The sequence below is a fragment of the Microcaecilia unicolor genome, chromosome 6 (assembly GCF_901765095.1).
Source record: "Microcaecilia unicolor chromosome 6, aMicUni1.1, whole genome shotgun sequence".
NCBI lineage: Eukaryota > Metazoa > Chordata > Amphibia > Gymnophiona > Siphonopidae > Microcaecilia > Microcaecilia unicolor.
Window position 1 is genome coordinate 143,514,740 of NC_044036.1, and position 25,285 is coordinate 143,540,024.

The 25,285-nt window shown below is 42.5% G+C and overlaps 1 protein-coding gene across 3 annotated transcripts in view; it reads right to left on the bottom strand.

Moving 5' to 3' along the window:
* The window catches only part of PLXNB1 (plexin B1), a 188,082-nt gene that overhangs the window by 98,075 nt on the left and 64,722 nt on the right, over positions 1–25,285 (bottom strand). For 2 of the 3 annotated variants that reach the window (XM_030205759.1, XM_030205760.1), the window contains exon 2: positions 12,369–12,432. The gene's annotated coding sequence lies outside the window, so the exon portion shown is untranslated. Of the gene's footprint in view, positions 1–12,332; positions 12,433–25,285 lie in introns of all 3 variants that reach the window. The other variant, XM_030205761.1, reaches the window with a different exon arrangement.

A 25,285-nucleotide genomic window follows, 5' to 3' on the forward strand; every position in this document is an offset into this window, starting at 1 on the left:
AGGCACAATCAGGGAACAGACCACCTAACCACCACATTTTTGAATACTGTTATCGTTTTCATCTTCATCACCTCCCATGGAAGGGCATTCGAGGTATCTACACCCTCTCCGTGAAAAAGTACTTCCTGACATTGTTCCTGAGTCAGCTCCCCTGCAACCTCGATTCATCTCTGGAAAAAGCCCTGTCTCTTCCTTTCCTCCAGGGTATACATGTTCAGGCCCTCGAGTCTCTCCTCATACTTCTTGTGATGCAAACCACATACCATTTTTGTTGCTTTTCTCTTAACTGCTTCGTCTCTTTACATTCTTAGCAAGAGAAGGCCTCCAAAACTGAACACAGTACTCCAAGTGGGGCCTCACCAATGACTTGTACAGAGGCATCAACACCTCCTTTCTTCTGCTGGTTATACCCCTCTCTATGCAGCTTAGCATCCTTCTGGCCGTGGCCACTGCCTTGTCGCATTGTTTTGTCACCTTGAGTTACAGCAGAAAAATGGTGGCCCTAATTGGTCATCAGTGCATAACAACAGAAACAGGAAGAGATATACAATCTGAGGTCCCAGTGGTTTAGTTTATTGGAATTCTAGACCATTTTACCAATGGCCATTGTTTAGGCTCCCAATTAATTCCCCAAAACCTTTCCGGCAGTGGACTCTCTTAGAACAGTTCTGCTCCTTGCTATGATGGAGGCTGTCCTTCCACCTGGGCCAAATTTGAATTTTGACAAGATGTACTGCTGGCTTTAATGGAAAGCAGCAACTGACCCATCGGCCCAAGGGATGTTGAAGTATGTTGTTCTGGTACACCACTCATAGATCGAAGAGCTTCCCTGCCTGGTTTCAGAAAACCTCCAGTGCACTTTAAATGTAAGCATGTTAACAAGATCTACACCAACTGGCAATTGAGTCACAGCAAAGAGGTACCTCAGCTTTCTGCTATAACTCAATTATCTACAATTTAGGTCAATTAAAGTGACTGTGGTAGCTTAAATTATAGTCGCCGCTAAATAAAAGAGCCTGAGACACACTGATTCAGAAAGAAAAACTCCATGTGACGCTGTCAGAAGGTATCATCCCAAAGAGAACTCTGATCCCATTTCTCTTTAGAGGTTTCCACTGTCTGAGAGAGGTCCTCTTTGTTTGCTGGTGTTTTATTGTAGAAGACCAAAAATGCCAGACTCTCATGTTCTGCCTTTCCTGTTAACTCTTTATACAGTCACTGCCTGATATTCTGTTGACTTCTGACTTGCAGTTTCAAAGTAGAGCTTGGCACAAAACAGCAAATGAGCCATCTGTATGCCCTGCTTGCACACTTTCAACCATCTCATCAGCTTTCACAGCTCTGTTATCTCATCTTGCTCTGCACTGGAAATACTAAAAAGCCTCAGCTCTGGAACAGAAACAAGAGAAAAATCAGAGAACAAAGTAATCTGATGGTATTTTGCCATGTGTTGTGTCTTACAGCTCAAGACCATCACTGTGTACAGAGTTCACAATGAGGCACTAGTTAAACAAAGTGCCATTTACTCCCAGATTTTATATATGGCACCCGAATTTACCTGCACAAAATGACATGCTATTTTGAGATGAACACCGAAAGAAATTTGCTAACGAGCCAATTAGCACCAATAATTGAGCGCGATCAGTTATTGGCGTGAATTGACAGCATCAATTATCGGTGTAAATTGGCAGCTATTTCGATTTATATGCATATCTCGCTAAGCACTATTCTATAAAGATCCACGTGCAAAGTTTTGGGTGTGTAACTCAAAGGGGGCGTGGTTATGGGAGGGTCATGGATGGGTCAAGGGTGTTCAGTAAAAATGTGCAAGGGATCTGTGCCTAACTTACACATCAGGATTTACACCTGGTTTCAGTTAGTGTAAATCCTTGTACCCAAAGTTGGTCATGGATCCCGGTGCTATGCGGTATTCTATAAATGGCATGCAACTCATAGAATTGCGCTCCATGTGGATTTTTTCAACTCCCAAATTTAGGGGCCATTTACTGAATCTAAGTCCTTAATGTTGGTCTTCTTAAGCTTCATGACCATACCCAATTCATAAAGCACCAACATAATTTGAAAACGTCCTCTGGAATCGGCAGTAAAATGTTCAACCGCACGAGGGTATTTGTCATTTAAACAATCTGAACTAAGCCAACAAGGAAAACACTCAGGAGGGTTCTGGAGCCAGAAAACAAGGGGTACAAAAGCTCAGCCACCCCCAACCCAGTCCTCGGGGCACATCTAGTCCCACTGGGTTTTCAGGATATCCACAATGAATAAGCATGAGTTAGATTTGCATGCAACTGAGGCAGTGCATGCAAATCCATCTCATGCACATTCATTGTGGATATCCTGAAAACCTAATGGGACTAGGTTGCCCTGAGGACTGGGTTGGGAATGGCTGCAATAGCTGTATACAGAAAGAATACCGCTAACCTAGAAGTTAATGGCTTCCTTACTGAGAAGCTCCCTCATGTTTGTATCTCAGCTGCAGGTATTTTACTTCCTCGATCTCAGAACAGAAAGTTAGACTTGTAAACAGCCACCGGTTATGAACTGGTTAGTAGGACTTAGCTGTATAGATTTCACAGACTAAAAATGTTACCACGGTGAAGTGTGAAGTTCGATTCTGAACAGATGATCAAGGTAAGAGACGGGACGTCCAAGTTTGGACACCCACAATTCCCCATGTATTTTACAAAGGGCTGGTTGAACACAGAGCCTTTTGTAAAGCAGGAAAAATACATGCAGACTTCCTGTCAGAAGGGGTGGGACACTGCTGCAGTTCAGCCAGGCCTGGACTTACAGGGCCTGTGCAGTATTGTCTCTTTTGTAGGCTGGCGTGGGAGGAAGGTGGTATTGGCGGTGGCCCAGAAGTGGAGAGGGAAGGGCGAAAGATGCTGGGTGCAGTGGGGCTAGGGAAGGACAGATGACATGATGGCCAACTAGGAAGGTGGGGGGGAGGGAGATTACAGAGGAAGAGAAGATGCTGTCCATGGGGACGGAGGAATAGAAAGGGAAAGGGAAGATGCTAGCCATGGGGAGGAGGGTAGAGATGGGAAGGAAGTGTTATCAGTACAGGAGATGCTGTCCACAGGTTGGGGGGAAAGTAGAGAAGGAAACAGAATATACTGGCTATAGAGGGGAGGCTAGAGAGGGGAAGGGGCAATGCTGAACTGTGAGGGTGGGGTGTAGGGGTGGGCATTGAGCTCATCATGGAAGGAGGTACATGTCCAAAAATTTGTCTGGAGCATCTGATACCATTGGGCTAGTCCTGAAGAGGGGAGGGGGGGTTGGACTTACACATGTACTTTGGATTTTCAAAAATAAGCGTGTAAACATATACAACTGATGTAAGTGTGTGTATAGTTTTGGTGGGGCAATTTTCACAGGGAAACAATGCAAATGATGTAACTCCTGGGCAAAGTTCCTGCACAAGTTAGGTGGCCTATTACAAAATTATTCACAAAATTATTAACTTAGAAATCAACAGAAGAGAGGCTGTGACAAGAAAGACAATCATGAACACCAGTTCGAAGAGCCTTGAAAGTAAGCAACGCAACTTTATATTAATCCATTGGTCTACTGGAAGCCAATGGTATTTTTTCAACAACGGTGAAGTATGATCTGAATGATGAGCACGGCATAATAACCTAATGGCTGTATTCTGTAATGTTTGTAATCTTCACAGTGTAGAGTGAGGTAGACCAGCATAAATAATATTGCAATAATCGAGACTTGATGTAAAAAAAAGCAATGCATGGAAATGAGAAATATCAAAGAGATGTCGACTAGCTCTAAGTTGACAGAAAACCAAAACACCAGTCTTTGTTAGATGTGAAATTTGTGGTAGAAAAGAAAGAGAGGAGTCAAACATGACACCTAAATATAGAAAACTGGATACTGGAATGATAGATGTACCAAAAAGAGTAACAATAAGTGGAGGAGACAAAGGAGCACCAGAGAACCAACATGCAACTGTTTTATTGGTATTTAGTACTAATTGATGTTCTCTGAGCCAGCTGGCAAGTGACTCGAGGCAAGCATGGAGTGGAACATATTTATTCTGAATTAAATGTCTATTTATTTTCTGTAGAGGGTGAGTGCTTCTGAATTTAAATTTGGACGGTAAGTTGTTCTCTTCATAAAGACCCTCCCATGTGGCCCAGATTGTGGATGAAATTTTGAGCTGGTCCTAGTTAGAAAAACTGCCTTTAGATCCTTTTTTTTTGTACTTGTCTTGCTGATTTTAATGAAGGAAGCAGGGGTACAAGTTCCACAATGCACTGGGACAAAAGTTCAAATGGCAGAACAGGCCAAGGGGCTCCTCCCAGAAATCGTCTCTCTTGGTAAACCTCTTACTGTCTTTTGCCATTTCAGGAACAATTTTCACTAGCCTGTCTAGAAGTGCATTTGCAGGTATGTGCTGGTATCCTACACACTTATGTATGTAAAGGGTATGTAAATGCAGGTGCCTAACTCATACAATCACCCTTTACATGTCCAAAACTCTTTTTATACTTTGAGTCATGCCCTACCTAGTTGACCCTGAAGACGGATGCTAAAGGAGGGCATGCAGCTGGGACTGCTCAATACGTTATGCATAAAGGAAGTTATTCAAGAATCTGTTGGTACCTCCAAGTCCCCCACACATTCCCATGCTCTTTGATCTTGCTTCCTGCCTGACTCTGCAGTATTCCAAACGCCCACATTATTGACCGCTTTGCTTTACAGCATGGAAAGAAATCTTTTGAATACTGTAAGCCTGTCGTGTTTACTTAGTCTGTTTCCAGGCTTCTCTTTTCATGCTGCTTCTTTTTTTTAATTTTTTACCTGTGTTGGCATGTTCTTGTACTCTGTCAGGCATCCCTAAGCTTCCATTTTCTCCTGCAGTTATTTTTCAGCAGTTCCCTACCTAAGAATACTCATCTGCCTTTTCTGAGCTATTCAACCAGCATTTTTCTTTCTTTTTGTAATGTCCAACAGAGGATTTTCTTGATATTTTGGGACGTCAACTGACACAAGTGTTGGTCACACTTTGAAAGACTGGAGGAATATAAAATCATCGCAATACTGCGTTATTTGTATTGGAAACAGTGGTCAGAAAATCGTAGCAATAAAGCTATTTTTATTTAAATATCTTGTACACTAAGAACTGGGTTACTGACAAGAGCTACAGCATTAGAAGCATCATGGGCTATTTTACCGCAGATTCTATTTAACATTACTAACTATAACTGTAATTTCTGTTTTTAGATTTCTAGTCTAAGAAAAATAAAGTTTAAAATGGAAAACTAAGAATAAGAAACTAAAGAATTAAAAATACTGGGATGCAGGGGATTGCTCAAAGAACTCAAGTGTCCACGTGAGCTTTCATTGCCCAATTTATTTATTATTTATTTTATTTATTAGGATTTATTTACCACCTTTTTGAAGGAATTCACTCAAGGCAATGTACAGCAAGAATAAATCAAACATGAGCAATAGACAATTACAGCAGTAAAAATATTCAATGTATGGCATCGTATACTACTTACAATATCAACACAATACGTAATAGAACATTTTAATTGACAGTGTAGGGTATAAGCAAAGATGGAACATATAGATAGGTAAGAGAGTAAGAGGAATTAGAAAATAAGGGGACTAATTTAAGTTGCACATGAGATCAGAGAGATGGTTAAATATTATCTCAGCTAGGGTAGAAGTGGATAAAAAATTTTTGCTTGACAAAATTTGGCAGGAGGCCACACACTTACTTTGCAATACCTAGGCCCTAAATTGGAGGCAAGTTCAGACCTCTTCCTGCTTTTATACTACTACCTGACTCCATACTATGAGGCAGCACCAGTATAACACGTGTTTTCTGCATAACAATGTCACTTCACCATATGGTTCGTCAACTGTTACGATGTTTTCTTCATTGTGAACAGATCGGGCCCTGTCGCTTCCTGACTGGCAATCAGTTGAGCCCGTTTCTCGCAATTTCTTTCAAAACTTATTCTATGCTTACTCTCTTCCACCACTTTTCTGAAAACTCTTGCACCAGTCTACAAGAACCGTAACCTATCTCTATATACAAATTTTTAATATGGACCATGGTAACTGCTAGTGTTTACAGCAAAATGGCATCTGCGTGTATCATGATGATAATGGCTAGGTGTTGCTTACATTGTTTAGGTGAGGTGGCCAAGGTGAGTATAGGCTCATTGCAAATTTATTTGGGATGATATTGAAACAAGTCAAGTTTTGATAGAGCTATGCAGAACACAAGCTTTGAATAACTGTTTTTTTTAAATACACCCTGAAACTTCCAGTCTTCTCTATCCTTAGACAGATTTCTCATCAAACTCTGAGGACCCGATGCTCAAACGTAAACATGGACACTACAAGCTATTAGTGCTGTACTAGCATCCACATTCGATGGCGTAGAATGTTCAGAAGCCCTGAGCACAGGAACAAACGAGCGAACAGACCAGTGGAGTAGCCACAAGGGGCCTTGGGGGCCTGGGCCCCCCATTTGGATTTGGGCCCCCCAAAGTCTGATGGTTTGGTTGGCGGGGGTCCCCATGCTCCACCAGCAGAAGCTTTCCTGCTGCGATATTTGCCGCCGCACTGCCTGCCCTGCTTTCCCCTCCCCCACGCGCATTCTTGGTTTTAATGAAATTCAGCATGCTTCTCTCCTGATTCTTTCTGCAAAATCTAACGGTTTTGATTGCTTATGGAAGCAGAAGGAAGCCTATCGGGCATTTTCGAAAGAGAAGGATGCCCATCTTCCAACACAAATCAAGAGATGGGCTTCCTTCTCTCAGGGTTGCCCAAATCAGCATAATCAAAAGTCGATTTTGGGCGTCCTTAACTGCTTTCCGTCGTGGGGATGACCAAAGTTCACGGGGGCATGTCGGCAGTATACCGAAGGCGAGACGTGGACATGGTTAACAGATGGGCGTCCTCGGCCGATAATGGAAAAAAGAAGGGTGTCCCTCACGAGCATTTGACCGACTTTACTTGGTCCCTTTTTTTTCATGACCAAGCCTTGAAAAGGTGCCCGAATTGACCAGATGACCACCAGAGGGAATCGGAGATGACCTCCTCTTACTCCCCCAGTGGTCACCAACCACCTCCCACCCTAAAAAAAAATATTAAAAAAACATTTTTTCCAGCCTCTATGCCAGCCTCAAATGTCATACCCAGCTCCATCACAGCAGTATGCAGGTCCCTGGAGCAGTTTTTAGTGGGTGCAGTGCACTTCAGGCAGGCGGACCCAGGCCCCCCCATACCTGTTACGTTTGTGGAGGAAACAGCGAGCCCTCCAAAACCCACCACAAACCCACTGTACCCACATCTAGGTGCCCCCTTCATCCCTAAGGGCTATGGTAGTGGTGAACAGTTGTGGGGAGTGGGTTTGGGGGGGGGGGCTCAGCACCCAAGTTAAGGGAGCTATGCACCTGGGAGCAATTTCTGAAGTCCACTGCAGTGCCCCCTGGGGTGCCCGGTTGGTGTCCTGGCATGTCAGGGGGACCAGTGCACTACAAATGTTAGCTCCTGGCATGACCAAATAGCTTGCATTTGGTCATTTCTAACCTGGACGTCTTTGGTTTCAAAAATTGCCGAAAATCAGAAACAGGCAAGTTATCTATTTTAAGTTTTGCCGGCATTTGTGGCATACACACTTGAACACATAGCTCTGGTGAATATTCACATAACTTTAAACTAGATAGTTATCCATTTAAAGTTACGAAGTGGTAAATGTGTTGAATGTTTTCAAATTTTATATTGGTAATCCTCTTCGCCCTCAATTTTTAGAAAAAGTGTTGAACAGTTTTTCTGCTATAAACTAGGGCAGGGAGAGGTTTTGTTTTAAACACCTTGGGGTCATTTTCAAATTGTCCACCATAAGGAAAAGTCTACAGGTATATTTTCCCCAAGAGTTGTCAATGCCTGTACTTTCAAGCATGCTGTTACTACAAAGGTGGACACTCACATCTTCTTCTGTGAATAATTGTTCCAAGCGGAGGTGTGAACATGCAATCTATGAGGCCCTTTTACTAAAACTTGATGTGCGCTAACTACCACTTGACCCATAGGTATAAAATTCCTCCCCTGTCCTAAACACATCCCTGGAAATGTCTTGTAACTTGTTGATGTCCCTTACTCATATTCAGGGTGGGTCATTCTCAGACAGCTGATTAACATATGAACATAAGAATAGTCATACTAGGTCAGACCAAGGGTCCATCTAGCCCAGTATCCTGTTTCCCAACAGTGGCCAATCCAGGTCAAAAGTACCTGGCAGAAACCCAAATAGTAGCAGGATTCCGGAATCCCAAACAACAACAAGATTCCGGAACCTTAAAGAGTAACATTCTATGCTAAAAATCCCAGGGCAAGCAGTGACTTTCCCATTTCTATCTCAATAGCAGACTATGGACTTTTCCTCCAGGAACTTGTCCAAACCTTTTAAAACCCAGATATGCTAAGTGTTGTTACTACATCATCTAGCAAAGAGTTCCAGACCTTTATAATTTGCCCTCCCCATGTACTACTTTGGCAACCCATGGTCTTATCAAGCAGGTTTCCGAAAGATACATTTCTCCATAGTGAGCAGTGGGGGAGGGGGTGTTTCACCCAGTCAATCCAGGGTAGCAGTTCTTGCCAATCTCTAATCCTGCTTCCAGTAAGACCTGCAGGAGCTCAGAGGCAGGATAACCAACCCTGTGTCTGCAGCTTTCTAATTTTAAAGTCCTTATCACATTCCATCCTCTGAGGTGTAAGAAAGCTGCTGGCACCAAACTATCAGGGCTAAGTGGAGATCCCAGAGCAAACCCTGGCCTGTAAATATTCTGTACGACCATTGAGAGGAGGAAAGAGACTCTGAGCTAGAGTTTCAGGCCAGCCTTCTGCTTAGGAATGCAGGTAGAAAGTCAGCCAGCCAGCCGTCTCTAATTCTGAAAGGAATCTGGATTTTTCCAGCAGCGGAGCCAGGGGATCAATGATAGACACCCCTCAAATTTCAGAAGTGATTTAAAAGGGGACAAGCACAGAGTGGAACTGAAAAGAAGCAAGCTCTAGGGTATGTTAATAAGTGAAAACAACACAAAAATGGAATTTAAGGTGATACTTCTTGGTTGGATTAGCCGAATATTTTCACAGTCTTTCAAAGGTTAAAACCCTCTTTCTCAGGTTAGGACCAATATGAGGAAAGAATGACAAAACTAGAATATATAGGTGAATCACAATGATAATCTGAAATAGAAAAGGTGTGTGGTGGAGGGAGGGGAACTCAGAGGAAGTCCAGACGGATGGGAGATAGGTGACAAAGCAGTACAATTTTATGACTTATAATAAAGCAGTGTGATGCCTTGTTAGTCCACTTTAAAAGGTAATAAACAGAAATAAAATAAAACCACATGATACCTTGTTTTATTGGACTAAGAAGATATCTTTCACAAGGACCTGCGGAAGAAGGCTCTGCCTTTGAAGGTTTGTCAAAAAATATATTGTTAGTCTAATAATTTAAAAAAAAGATTATCACCTTATTTTCCTTTTGTTTTATTTCTGTTTATAACTTTTGGAGGCATATTTTCAAAGCACTTAGACTTACATAATAACCTATAGATATTTGTAAGTCTAAGAGATTTGAAAATGAGTGCCATAATGTGATAGGAAACCCAGATTTGTTTTAAGCTCTTTCTTGCTAATTTCAAAGTATCTGATCACCCACCCATATCTCCCTCCTCTGCCCACTCCCATTGCACAACTTCCCCCCACCTTTCAGATGACCATTGAAATACTTATTTTGCTATGCTTATTTCTGATCTGAAGGTTTCCTTCGAAAGCAATTTTAAAAAAATGTATTAAGTTAGTCCAATAAAAGGTTTTGTTTTATTTCTATTTATTATTCTCCTGCTGGAAAATGCAGTTTATCGACAGTTTTAATAATCATAAACATACTTTTGACATGTGTAAGTCGGTTTTTTGCCAAGGATGAAGAGAAGATTATTTGATCTGGTTAGTTCTGTAAATCCATAGGATTTTGAGCTCTTTGAGGCTTTTTCCTTCTCTTTCTGAAGGTTTATGAGCATTTATAAATATTCACTAATGGTCTGCCACTAATATCATTTTCATGTTGTGGATTTTCATTATTATGATATTCTAACAAATTCATAATTCCACACCCAAATGTTGGCTATTTTAGATATTTCAAAACTTACAGGTGTGTCAGCCCTTCACATCTATATCTGCCATTTTGCAAACCTACACACTAATCTAATCTAATTCACACTAATCTAATCTAAATTCACTCATGCTCCATCTAATTTACGCATTCAAGCCTGAATGCAGAGCTAGAGAGAACATTAAACAGGCAAGTTATCTATTTTAAGTTTTGCTGGCACTTATGGCATTCACACTTGAACACATAGCTCTGGTGAATATTCACATAACTTTAAAATAGATAGTTATCCATTTAAAGTTACGTATTGGCAGATGTGCTGAATGTTTTCAATTTTTATATTGGTAATCCTCTTTGCTCTTAATTTTGGGAAAAGTGTTGAGCAGTTTCCCTGCTGTAAACTAGGGCATGGGGAGGTTTTGTTTTAAACACCTTGGGGTAATTTTCAAATTGTTCACAATAAAGAAAAGTCTACAGGCATATTTGCTAATTAGGTAATTAAAAACAGTAGCTGTCACCCTTATTTATTTTTAATTCAAAGGGAGAAATAAATAATAGGGGATTGAGAGGGAAACTCCCTTAATCTCTCCTGTAAAGGGTTGACCCATATAAAACTTCATTACAACCCTACTAGGTCAAGGGAGCAGCTGTAACTCTCCATGTTAAAATGGGGAACACAAAAGTAGATTTTTAACCCATCCAAACTACATTTCCAAATCGCTCCCTTGAAACTGTAGGTAGAGAAAATTTCCACATATAAACAGTGGCACACTGAAATTGGGTTTTATTTAAGTGTATGTGAAATACATGTGTGAATGCTGCAATTTACAAGTGGAAATTGGGAACATGGCTTGTAAAATAAGGGTGAAAACAAAATAAAATGTAAAACAAACCAAAAACATTAAGACATAAGGAGACAATTATGGCATTCCTAATTTAACCATTTTTTTAATCAGAAAAAGTTTTTTTTTTTGGTATGTGTCCTGTTGTTAGTAGACTTTAAGGTCTATAAAGCAGGGACATTTCTCTTCATATGAGTCTGTACAGTGCTGTACACATCTTGCAGCACTACAGAAACAGTAGCAGAAAAGAGAGGAGGGGGATGGACAGGGATATGCTACATAATTGTCTTAGATAGAAATGATTCAAAATTTCTGGTTCCATGTTTTAGAGGCCTCTATATTAATTACCAGGCTATAATAGTGCTCATATACAGGGGCGTATGTAGCCACAGGTGGGCCCAGGAGGGCCTGGAACCATGCACTTCTTTTGGGTTGGACCCACCCAGGAGTGGCACACCCTTAGTATAACTGGCAGGGATCCCAAGTCCCACCAGCTGAAGATATCAGAAGCCTGCCATAAATCTTCTCAGCTAACTTCAGTAGTCAGCAGTAGCATTCCTGAGCTGCCGACACCAGCACTCCACACATGCTCAGTTCATGCATGAGAACTGAGCATATGCGGGGTACCAACATTGGCAGAATAGGAATGCAACTGTTGACCACTGAGGTTGGCTGAGGGGAGTTATGCATGGCAAACTTCTGATGGCAAGGTATTTAAATTTAAAGTTCAGCTGGTGGGGGGGGGGGGGGGGGGGGGGGAGGGTGAAGGGAAGCATGGGGGAAGAACTGCTTCATACCCATCCATTCTACCCATTGGCCCTCCCAAAATTTGCTATCTGACTTTCAGAGGTGGGATCTGCCACTGGAGCAGTACAGCATGCAAAGTTGTGACAGCAGTGGCAGTGGCATTGATAGTAAGAAGGAGGGGCTGAAGGATGAAGTGAAGTATGAATTCCTCCTTCACTCCGAGGGGGAGGTGGGTCCTTCTCCAATCTCCATGATGCTCAGCTTTTAAGACATCAATGAATGACTTGATTTCTAGAGATCTGCATGGGAATCTACTGGACACAGACCCAAAAAACATTCTATGTAAGCAACAGGCAGAGATGAGCTCAACCTGAGCATCTGAGAAATGCAACTCAAAAGTGTGCAGATGGTCTGCAGGTCTCCAGTATGTTCATATCAGTAGTATTTCACTCAGGCCATCCTTAACATTGAGCGAGTGCGTTTTGAGCCCATGGTCCCCTTTTTCAGTCCTTGCCAAACTATGTAAAAGGCCCTGCAATGAATCTGCACATGACCCCACATACCTCTGCGTCACTCTCAACCTCCCTGATGTCACTCACCATTGGACCTCTTTGATTCGCTGAAGAGATGCTTCCTTTCTAATCATTGGTTATGACTTGAGCTCTAAGGGAAAAGCAAGAAAAAGAAAACCAATTAGACACACTGCACAAATCAATCCCTACTCGTTTCGTTGGGGCTTTTTAATTTTCTTTTAGGCTGTCACAGATTCCAGTTATGCTACCCTTTCAGAGCAAGCATTTGACCAGCAAGTGAGGCAAACAGAAATCTGAGGACCTCAGAATTGCATCAGCTATATCCACTTTTGCTTGAAGCCACAGAGAGGAAGCCAAGAGATCCGCTTAAACTTTAATGCAGAGAAATAATTACAAACTATGTTTTGTTCTAATTAGGTAAAACAACCACATTCCATGCTTGTTAGTAATGTCTGTGCCTACGGAACACTAATCCTAAGTTGTGGCAATTTGGACTGGATCCCACTGCAGCCTGGTTTTTCCCCAGAACAGCTGCTCTCCTGAGATTTAAGGGTCTCTCACAGGTCATCCTTTAACTAGTGTGCCCTTCCTCTCTGCCTTTCAAAAATAAGGAATTTATGAATGCAGGGTCGCCCCCCCCCCCCTCCCGGGCCCCCTTCAAGAAATAAAAACCAAAACAAAGCACCGGCTACTGTATTACTGATTCCTAACATCTGCCTATAGCAGAGGATGACAAAATATGGATTATACATTCCAAGATGGAACCTACTCTCCATCCCTTAGCATTGAAATATGTACAGGCGACGAGATGGATGGATATAATAGTAGGAAGGAACAATAATTGGATAAATACAGAGAGCAAAGCCTCAGCACTGAAAAACCACACATACAAATGTTGCTCCATAGGGTTGAGTCCAAGGAGCGCTCAAAGCAAGCTTTTGCATCCTGTATTCCCACAAGCCACTCTCTGCCTACTACGCACCTCAAACCATAGAAAATTACAGAGAGTCTTTGCAGCTGAGCTTTTTCAAAATATGCTGAGCAGGGAAACCAAACTAAGACAAACATCTTGTTTTCAAATAGATCCCGGAGGTACAAGCAGATCCATTTTGTCTATGATAATAATGCCTGGTTACAGCAGGGCAGGTTTACGTGTTATGAAAATTTGGCGGCTGCCTAGAGCAGCCGCTTCTGGCGGGGGAGGGGGGCTGGACAAAAAAAGTTGAAAGTTACAGGTCCTGATAACTACAGTGCCATCAGTGCTTTTAATCACTTTTTCACATCTTTTATGCAACAATTATACTAAGTGTGGCTTTCCACCATGGCTTTTGTGTTTTAGGTTTCATGTATTTTTTTAAGTGGTTTTGCTCACTTTGTTTCTTTAACTCTGATGCAATTTGAGTGGTAGCTTTCAGCTTTCTTCCCAGGGCTTAGCCTGTGGTGAAGAAACAGCAAAGGTGGGGGTGAGTTTGGAGCAGATGATATAAATAAAAATCACTGTGCTCTATAATCCAGCTCCTCCCCTCCTGTCATAGGAGCTGGCTCTGTGGGTGCTTGAACACCTCCAATATTGAGAAAAGTCCTTGTATGTGTCCAGGGAGGGGTTATTTCCATTAGGCTTAGAACCCCCAATAATTTTGAAAAGTTGGCTCCTATGCCTCCTGCCTTACAAAGAATAGAGGGTGGGGGTGTGCTGGAGCAGATCCAGCAGAGAAGGGCTAATCTGCTCCCAAATCCAGCCCCTCTCCCACTTTCCCTCATTGGCAGCTGCAGGGAGCAGAAAAGGAAGAGGTGAGCCTGGAGCAGATATAGTTAAAACTACTCAGTGCCATAATCCAGCTCTTTCCTTCCTGTCATGCAGAGAATAGAGGGGTGGGGATGGACTGGAGCAGAGAGGTGCTCATCTGCTCTTGAATCCAGTCCCTCTCCCTTTCCCTCATAGGTAGCTGCAGGGAACAGAAAGGAAGGAGGTGAGGCAGGACCGGATATAGTTAAAGCTACTGCTTTCCATAACCCAGCTCTTCCCTTCCAGTGGCCTAGCCACAGGTGGGCCACTTAGTGCTCAGGCCCACCCAATAGTAGCACATGTTTAGTGCTAGCTGGTGGGGATCCCAAGTTCCGCCAGATGAAGACTTCTCCCTGATGGTAACAAAAATGCTACTCTCCATGATACTGGCACCTGCACACGCTCAGTTTTCAGCGCATCCATGCTGCAGACTGCCAAGGTGGAAAGAAGCATTTTCCCACCAGCTGAAATATTTTTTGGGTGGGGGGGGGGGGGGGGGGACACTTGCTGCCCACCCACTTCTTGCCTAGGCCCACCCAAAATCTGTTGTCTGGCTACGCCCCCTCCCTTCCTATCATGCAAATGAGAGAGGGGTAGGAGTAGACAGACCAGAGAACAGCTAGTTTGTTCCCCAATCTTTGCTTTTTCTTCCTAGAGAGTTGTATGGAACAGGATAGGATAAAGCTGGAGTGGATGGAAGAGCTACCTTCCTTTTAAATCCAATCCTATCCTACCTGTCATTCCCCTCCATGAGGGGGAACCTCTAGGCCTAAACTCCAAATACCTTTGACTACTACTTCTCATTTCTATAGCGCTACAAAGCCTCTAGGAAATCTTCTATCTTACCACTGTAGCATGGAATAACTGGGTTGACTGGATAGTCTTTTCTGCCATCATGTTAACATCCTCTTTCATCTAAAATAGAACTGTAATTATAAATGCTGAATTTTTACTCATACTCATGCATAACATTAGAATGTGAGCCAGGAGCTCTAGCAGCCAGCGTAAAGGAAACCCAAGCAGTGAAGTCAGGAAGTACAATGATAGTCAGGGCTGGCCCAACCATTAGGCAAGACTAGGGTTTGCCTAGGGCAGCAACTTCTGGGGAGCAACAAAGAGCAAGTGCAGTCATAGCAAAACAATAGACTCTGACAGCCACATAAACTCAAAGAACCAACAATACCTTTTTGAAACTGCCTTCATTACTTGTGTGTGTGTGATGCAAACAAACAAACAAACAAACAAACAAACACACACACACACATAAATAGCAAACTCTGATGTCTTGGGGGAGGGGGGAATCAAACTTAGAGGCCTAAAAGTTAATTGAATAGGGTTGAGGAGGTTTGAAAGGCTGAAGGTTCGCCCTAGGACAACCTGCGCCAGCATCCTGCAAACTGTTCAGCCCCCTAAAACTGTCCCATACAACTGTCCGACCCCAAAACTTTCCCATCCCTTAAAACTACACCCCACAATTGCCCCACCACCCTGCTAACTATCCTCACCCCAAAACCTATCTCTGAAACTGATACACCACCTTGCAAAGCATTCCCATCTTCACAAAACTAATTCCTCACACAAAAATAGCCCCTGCAACTGCTCCACTCCAAAACCCACACCTCATAAATTGTCCCACCCTTAAAATCTACCCTCACAACTGCTTAGCTACCCTAGCTAAGATCTTATCTATCTACGTATATGTTCCATCTTTGCTTAGACCCTACGCTGTCTATTAAAATTCAATTCTATCTTCCTCATGGAACGCAGCTTGTGGAGTCCCTCAAGGTTCGCCACTTTCCCCTACATTATTCAACATAATGATGATCCCATTGGCCAATGCTCTATCCAAATTAGGTCTAAATCCATTTATATATGCAGATGATGTTACAATATATATACCGTTTAGAAAGGACCTGGATGAAATTACTAATCTTATTAAGTTAGGTCTGAATACAATGGACGAATGGGCTAATTCATTTCACCTGAAACTGAATACTGAAAAGACTCACTGCCATACTTTGTATTGTTGTTGAATAATTTTACTGCTGTAATTGTCTATTGCTTATGTTTGACTTATTCTTGCTGTACACCGCCTTGAGTGAATTCCTTCAAAAGAGTGGTAAATAAATCCAGCCAAGCTAGATAGGCCTGCTAGTTCGGTGGCCGAATTTGGCCACTAAACTTAGCTGGCGATACGCTAAATATTAGTAGACAGCAGGTTATATCATGGGGTTGGTGGTTGGGAGGCGGGGATAGGGCTGGCCAGACTTATACGGTCTGTGCACTGAAGAGGACAGTACAAATAAAAAAGTAGCACATATGAATTTATCTTCTTGGGCAGACTGGATGGACCGTGCAGGTCTCTTTCTGCCGTCATCTACTATGTTACTATGTGATATAACCAGTTATCTCCTGCTGAATATTGCCAGCTAGCCGGTTGAGTGCCATTTAACTATCCTGGAGCCGTTCCCAGCCAGATAAATGGTTTTAAATATCATGCAAACAGTTTATAGTTTCTTAAAGTGCTATGCATCACCTTTCATTGTCATTATCCTGATATTGCTCAGCGAGCTGATTTGACTTTTGTGATCATTTGGTTAAGTTAGATGCTTAGGTTCCCTTTTTGGAAATTTGAATTACAATAGGCTTAAAATAATTGTACTTCTGTAAATCTTTATAGGTGCCCTGTAACAAAAATTATCCCCTTTATTATACTTGGCATATACAAGAGCCTCCGTTATTTCTGACAGGTCCTGATTGCCAGCGTTTCTCCATGGCGATTTATCAAGAGGGGGATAGATTCTTTACACCCTGTCCCCACACAGATGACAGACACACAATGAGATGAGCTTTTATTTAAGACCAATGCACTTTTCTAATCTGTAAGCCAATTAACACAATCAAATTTGATCTACCAAGAGTTTATTCATGCCCAATGTGTACTCCACATTCCAAAAATTCTTCACCAGACAAACAGTTAAACATGTTCAGTGTTGATGTGACGCTGATTTACTGTTTTAAAATGAACACATTCCAGACTCATAGTCAGATGAGATGAGGGGAGTGAGGTCAGAGGAAAATCAAATTGACCCATGCTGAGTCAATACAGACCAGAAGACTAATGAGCTGTATACAAAGTACAGCTGTGACAAACTTCTCTTAATGTAAGGACCTGTCTTCCATCAATTCACTTGCAAAAACTGTCCGACTGGAAAATAAGCTAATTCCAGCAACTGAACCTTGCCGCGCTCTAGGCTCTCCAGGGGGATCAGGAGTCAGCCATGGCATTGTTCTTCCTGTCTGTGCCAGTCCTATCTCTACCCAGCGGGGGAACAAAGAGCTCTCCTCCACACATCTCCCCAGAAAGCAGCTTCAACATGCAGCAGGACAATTAAAGGGAACAAGAATATCAACCAACCTTTTGCTGCAAATTCTCTGCCACCTAGATAAAATCCCTGGCACTTCAGGATACAGTTCTGCCCATCTCTCATTTGTACACCGGTGTTTCGTTTCGTCTCAGGGCAAGTCAGCCTTGTTCCAGAAACTGCACTAATCTCCAGACAGGAAAAGCCCCTGGGATTGTTTTTCTGGATATCAAAGAGCCTGGCTTGCCCCTTAAGGCTAGCAAGCAAACGCCAGGCACTACAATTATTTTGCAGCCAGCTGGTGTTAACTCTTTCCATACTGGGTGGAATTATCCCACAGAAACACGCATATTAACATTATGAAAGGGGTCCTGGAGCGCAGAAGTCTAGGTCACAAAATAAGAACTACAAAGAGATTTGGACGGTGCCAAGGTGGTCTATAATGACATACAATGGTACCATCTGGATAGTGCCACTGAATATCCGGGTACAGAACCGCTGTGGATAAATGCCAGTAAATATTAATTGCACTACACTAAAAGTCACATCAGACGAAACACCCCATTACCCTCTGTACCCCCCAGATCAAGAGCCAGTGAGGTAGAGCCTTTCACTTCTGGAAATGACCCAGGGAGTTAGTGCCCCCTCCCCAGATGACTGGACAGCAAGAGAATCCCTGCATCTTGCTGTCCTCTGATAACCTCATAGCACTGATGGTTTTCTTGCAGGATCCTCCTTTTTCATCCCTGGCACTCTGTCCTCACTGCCAGCTTCAAATAAACAACATTGGGGGGTATCTCGGTCACATTGCCAGACGCCTGTCTAGAGCTCTGTCTTTGTGCAGTAAATAATACCTGCATCAGTAAATCTCACAGGAACTCTCCATTCTCCTGAAACCCCTGGCTTGGGTTTGCAGTCAGCATAAGAAAGAAGCGTGAGAGACAGGAGTTTACTGCTTGCCATGTTTAAATATTGTGTTTCTTTTTGTGTGAGACAGTCTCTGTGAATTAGTTAGGCCATGAGGCTAAGGTAATCTATCACAGTAATCTCTCCACAAGGCTCTTGATCATGTGGCTTTCAAGTCCTGTAAATCCTGTTTTAATTCTCTTTGCTTTAACAGAGCTTCACTTAACTCATTCATATTACCAGCTCCTGGGAAGAAGCTTTCAAGGAGAGCCCATTGTTCGCCCCCTCTGCTAATAATCAAAAGCACTGTAGGCAAGCTTTAGATCACACTCCCTCATACTAAGCTCAAGACTTTTAGCACAGGGCCACATGGGTACACAGAACAAAATGGCAGATGGGCTAGCGCTGTGGCACAGTGGCATGCTTCCAAGCAGAAGGTCACCAGTTAGATCCTCAAGCTGGTTTTCCCACCCCTTGGGTTGACTGGAACTGGGGGTGCTGTAGAGGTAGCCTTTTTAAGCCCCAGAAGAAAGAAAGGCATGGATTAAGGGTTTATGATTGCAAGGTCTGGAAAGGAGGCCTGGTGCATGGCCCCTGGCTGAGGACTGTGGCTACGATGGCTGAACTAAGTTGGAAGGAAGGAGAGGATAGAAAATGGAGGAAAAGTCCTCAGAGAGTTGAAAACTAAAGGTCCACAGTATCGGATCCCAGCCTTGGTTTTGACTGAGCTTAAGAAAACCTGAATAGTTTGCCCCAAACGCTTCAGGATGATGAGTAGCTGTTGGCGTCTCCTAAGAACTTGAAGGCCTTTGAGGTTTTGAAGGACAAGGAGGGAATTTATACAGTTTTAGTTTCTTTGTGGTTTTCAGTTGTGTTGGATTTTATGTAGACTGCTTATGTCTTGTTGTAATCCACTGAGAGAAAAGGATGAATTTCCTGGATTGGCGGACTATGAATACATGCATACATATATAAATAAATGGAACTACAGAACTTCATTAAGTAAACTAGAAATTTATAGCCAATTATGAATAGTTCTGAGATATGGTAATAAATCAAAAGACACATGCCCCAATATTCAGCTTGCAGCCGTCAGTATCTTTTAAAATGCAAACCACTGCTTACTTCTTACGCCTGAATATTGATAGGTACCCAGATAGGTAAGTGGATAAGGCTGTTCTAACTTTCCCCGGAGAGTTATTGCCGAAGCTCTACCCTCGAACTACCTCGGTAAAACCCGGATAATGCTGAGGCCGGATATTCAGCACCATTATTCACTGAAGGCCTGGGTATGGACCTGGTCAACAGGACCTATCCAGATAATTCCCACTAAATTTCAACTCCACAGAAATCTTAAAATTGGAGGTCACCTAAAACTATGGCATTAATTTTTAGCAAATCTTTGGGTGATATGAATTTGAGCAGCCACATGCGGAAAGCATCACATGCTTCAGTAGGAACTGACTTGTTTCAGCTGAACAGAAGACAATCAAGTTTTCTTTATGTACCAGCTGCTTCAGATAAAAACACTGCATGCAGGAGAGTGGTGAAGCTCGGTGTCTGCAGAAGAGAAGAGCTTGGTGAATTTGGAACAGGCAATCTTCCAGACAGTCCACTGGGTCAGCTGAGGACCCCACTTGTGTCATCAAGGGTGGCCTTATAATTCTTAAACAGCATCAGTTATGGTGCGAGGCCATAAGTGCATGGCTGTGGGCACATGGCCAAAGGGGCATACCCTGCACCTTAGGATCCCCTTCAGAGCCGTGAAGAGTCATGAGGAGAATGAAAAGAAGTTGTGGTGTATGACATTTGTGGGAATATTTGGCCTGTAGCTTTGTATTATTCATAGCAGTTAACTGTAAGTACAAATTTCTCTTTCCCGAATGGGGAAGTGCAAGATAAAGGGTAAAGGCTCAGGTACAACTGCCCAGGTTTATCAAGGACCTATGGATAAGAACATAACTCCAATTCAAATAACTTGGAGTGACAGCCTACAAATAATGGTTCCTTGGTCATCTCTGGAGCCTCCTTGAGCTCTTTAGTGGAGGGGGCCCTACCCCATTTCCACTGTTGACTTCTCCAACCTTGCCAAGGAGTCAGACTTTGGTTGTGCTCCTCAAAATCAGGCATTGGGCACAGTGAGAGTTTACCTGTCTCAGCAAGCTCTCTTTTGGTTATAGAGCCCTACTATTTCTATATCTAACTGTTCCATCTCTTGTTGTAATTGAAACATTTGATGCAGGTCTAGAGACTAAACAAGATACATCTTTAATTGATGTATGGAGATCTTTAGAGCTGAGAGCATGCTTCAGGGATTCGTGACTCAGCTGTGCCATTTTTCTACAGAAGTGGCAGATACATTTCAGGATATGGAATCCAAACTTTGTGTGATGGAACAAAAGGTTTTGGCCTTGCAAGCAGCAGGATCTTAAGGATAGTTTACTATTGCATATATGTGTGAAGTTCTGGAGAATAATCACAGGTCTAGGGATCTATGAATTTTAAATTCTCCTGTTATGCATTTAATGTCTCCTCCTATCTTGTTTTAGAATTATTTGAGAGATGTTTTGTCATTGTCTAATGTTGACCAAATAGCTATTTCTAATTTATATTACTTCCCTTCACAAATTCTTAAAAGAAGCTGGATAAGCAATGGCATATGACGTACTGAAATCCAATTCTGAGTTTAATTTGACTAAATTTTTTGAAACCTTATTTTTTAAAAAAGGAATTACTGTTCTGTGGACAAAGACTTCAGATGTTTCTGGATGTGGCAAAAGTCATACAATTGATGAGAAAATCTTGTTTGCTATTAAAATTGAAAACATTTGCACTGGATGCAACTTTTTATTGAAAGTTCCCATGCAAGTGTCCACTTAAATTTGAAAGTAATAATTATACATTCACAGGTCCTTTACATTTAGAAAGATTTTGCTTGAAAAGCAAGCTTGACTATTATGTAGAGGACTAAATGGGAATATATCTAGGATATGAGCAGCCAATGTGGAATTATCCCCCCCCCCCTTCCTCTCTTTTGTTTTATTTTTGTTAATTACTCCCTCTCTTTTTTTTTGTTAATTACTCCCTCTCTTCCTTGATCAGGGCTTGTTAGGAGTATGATGTGACAGTTTGAACTTCGTGGGTGTGGCTTGGATCTCTTTCAGGGAGAGAAAACTAACAACTTATAGCAGCAGCTTCAGAGAGCATTTTCCATCTCACAGATAGGCTGCAGAGAATACCTTCTCCTGGTTTAGACTTAGCCTGGCCTCAGAATGACATCCTATAGTATATCTCCTATCAAACTGAGCTCTCTTTTTCATCAAGCACTGCCATTTCCTCCCCTCACCCTCCCCACTGACAGTTTGAACTTCGTGGGTGTGGCTTGGATCTCTTTCAGGGAGAGAAAACTAACAACTTATAGCAGCAGCTTCAGAGAGCATTTTCCATCTCACAGATAGGCTGCAGAGAATACCTTCTCCTGCTTCCACCCACCCTACCCCTCTACCCACCCACCCCTAGAGTGACATGTCTTATATAACCTCCCTATCAACCCACTCATTACTTTACCTCACCCATTTCTATTCTTCTATCACCTTCTCCCACTACTCCAACCAGAGTTACACCTAATCACACTGACCACCCTTCAACATCTTCTGTCCTTCTGTGACTGTTCTCTTGTGCTTGACTGCTTAAATATTTTAAATTTAAATGCTTTACTTTTTGTCTATTAGATTGTAAGCTCTTTGAGCAGGGACTGTCTTTCTTCTGTGTTTGTACAGCGCTGCGTACACTTTGTAGCGCTCTAGAAATGTTAAATAGTAGTAGTAGTAGTAGTAATATTATTGGTTGTTTCTTGCTTTTATTGTTGCTTTGTAAAAGCACCATTTGCTTGTATGTTTTTGATGTTCTGAACTTATTAAACATTTAAAAGAAAAACTTATTGCATGCAGATTCAATATGAATCCTTTCAAACCCTGTCATCACTAAGAGGTCATGAGACGTCTAGAGTCTTCTAAAAATTCCACCAATACTGGTGCAGACAGTAGAAAAAGGTTCTTGGTATTTAGGGGCTTCATTTCTTCAGCATATCATAGTCGAGTGTGAAAAGCCAAGAGTATGTGTTGACACTTCTCTTTAAAAATAAAATGCACGTGACTCCAGAGAACCAGATGCTGGGTCACAGAGAGAGGTGTCCAGATGAGAAATCTCAGATGGTCCTGTTCTGGGAGGCTGGATGCTCAGAAACTCAAGACATCGACTGCCTTTTGCATCAGGACATGAAATCCATTCTACTAACCCACATCTCCTCTTTCCGTGTTCTTTAATTTCTGAATGTAGCTCACCTTGACCCACTACTGAAAATATAGGAGCTAAATTTATCATGAAAACCAAACTTGCTGGGGCTCCCCAGGATAGGATTGAGAACCAACAGACTAACGTTAAATATATAAGAATGAGAGTAAGAATGCCAGAACTGATGGAAAACCTCAGACCTTATAGACTTACCAATAAGAAACAAAGTCAGATCGACAAGATCCTACCTAAATGTACACTACCCAAATTGCAAAGGACTGAAATACAAAACAACTTAAGCAGCCGGCTTCTCCTACATAAGCGCACAACTATGGAATGGGCTCCCAAAAACTGTGAAAACAATCCATGACCACTTGAACTTCAGGAAATCACTAAAAACCAACCTCTTCAAAAAGGCCTACCCCAACGACCCCCACTTAACCCTCTTCACCTACCAACACAGCATGACTATGATCGAACAGGACATCACGCAATCTTCATCCATTTCGACCCTCCACTTATACCTCATACGATCACTATACAACTTTGTATTTGTTATCCACCGACTGGGCAAACGCCTTTGACGGTACTATGTAAGCCACATTGAGCCTGCAAATAGGTGGCAAAATGTGGGGTACAAATGCAACAAATAAATAAATGCAATCTCCAATATCTAGCTACTTACTATCCCCTATTCCCCTACACATCTGCTTCATTCAGTCAATGATCACTGTCTATGTCTTCCCAGCCCCCGTTTTGCTCAGCTGGAATCATCCCGGCACTGGGCCTTCTTTTTTGCAGCTCCTTTCCTTTGGAATTCTGTGCCACTTCTGCTTCGTGCAGAATTATCGTTTAAATAGTTTAGAGGAGCCCATAAAACTTTGATGTTCCAGTAAGTGTTTGAATCTACTTGAGGCTTCAGCTAGCTCAGAATTCATAAAGGCATAAGCTGGCATAACAGACAAGTTATAATCACTCTAACCTGGTGCAACATGCACTTGTCTCCTGTTAACATAATCAGGTACTGTTACGATTGGTTATTTTATCACTAACGTGGTATTTTAGCACAGGTCCCATTTTATGCAATGAGACCTACTGACTAATAACTGAGGTTAACAGTAAAATAACATGCCATGTTGATGGCTTCCCCGTTTAATTAAAGAAAAAACGAAATGTCTCTAGAAATCAGAATCACTGCCATATGTAATAAACTAGAGTCAAGTACAGGGCAGTCAAGCCATTGTGACATCACTGTTGAGGTTAGCTCTTAGACATTGGTGGATTATATGCAGGTTGTAAGGTCCAGCTTCTGAAAAAACTGCAGACTACCCAGAACACAGCGGCCAGATTGATATACAACAAAACAAAATATGTTAGTGCTACACCTCTTCGCCTGAAACTGCATTGGCTCCCTAAGATGTCCCGCATTACCTTCCAACTTTATACTCTAGTTCACAAGATACTCTACGGTGATGCCCCTGGTTATATGATTGGCCTAATTGATTTACCAGCCAGGAATAGTATCAGCTCATCTCGTACCTATATGAATCTTCACTATCCTAATTGCATTGGCCTTAAATATAAGACGACCTACGCGTCCAATTTCACCTATTTAAGTATGCAAATGTGGAATGCATTACCAAAAGCAGTGAAAACGATACATGACCATCTACAATTCAGGTGAACTTTGAAGATCTATCTGTTTTGTAAGGCCTACCCTGCTGTTTCTGATTAGCAACTTCAACACTGCACTGATTTAAAAGACAATGTTATCAGTGGCATAGGAAGGGGGGGGGGGGCGGTGGGGCGGTCCGCCCCGGGTGCACGCCGCTGGGGGGGGGGGGTGTCAGCTCCGCTGGTTCCCTGCTCTCTCTGCCCCGGAACAGGTTACTTCCTGTTCCGGGGCAGAGAGAGCAGGGAACCAGCGGAGCCGACGCAGCTCCCAGCGACGTGCACTCCAGGTGGAATGGCCCTCCCGCCCGCCCCATTTTCTATGGTAGTGGTAAGTGCGCTGGGGGGGGGGGGGGGTGCGCACACCGAGGGGGTGTGTGCCGTGCTGCACCCGGGGGGGGGTGCGCAGCGGCGACCCGCCCTGGGAGTCAGCCGCCCTCGCTACGGCACTGAATGTTATTTCTTATATCTTTGTCATTTATTGTTCCCATTTACCCCTACCTTCCCTTATCCTGATTCTATTTGTATTTGTTTAACATCGACCTTATTGTAAGCCACATTGAGCCTACTAATGTGTGGGAAAATGGGGGATACAAATGCTGCAAATAAATAAATAATGTCAGCTCTGGTTATCAGAGACTGAAACTCTTCACAGTAAGGAGGGAAGTTATCAATATTGGCTACCGTTAAGACGAATTATTTTACCACTAACTTGTGCTATTTTAGCACAGATCCCATTTTATTCAAGGAGACCTAGTTAATGGGGTTAACAGTAAAATAACACATCTTAATGGGGGCCCATGTTGATAACTTCCCCCCTAAGCTGGAATTTGCAAGAGTAAAACAGGGAGTTACGCAGGTAGTTTGGCTGAATTTGTCAAAGCAGATTTTCAGGATATTCATTAGAGACTTATTTGCATACACTGACTCAACTGTATGTAGATTTTTATCTCATGCATATT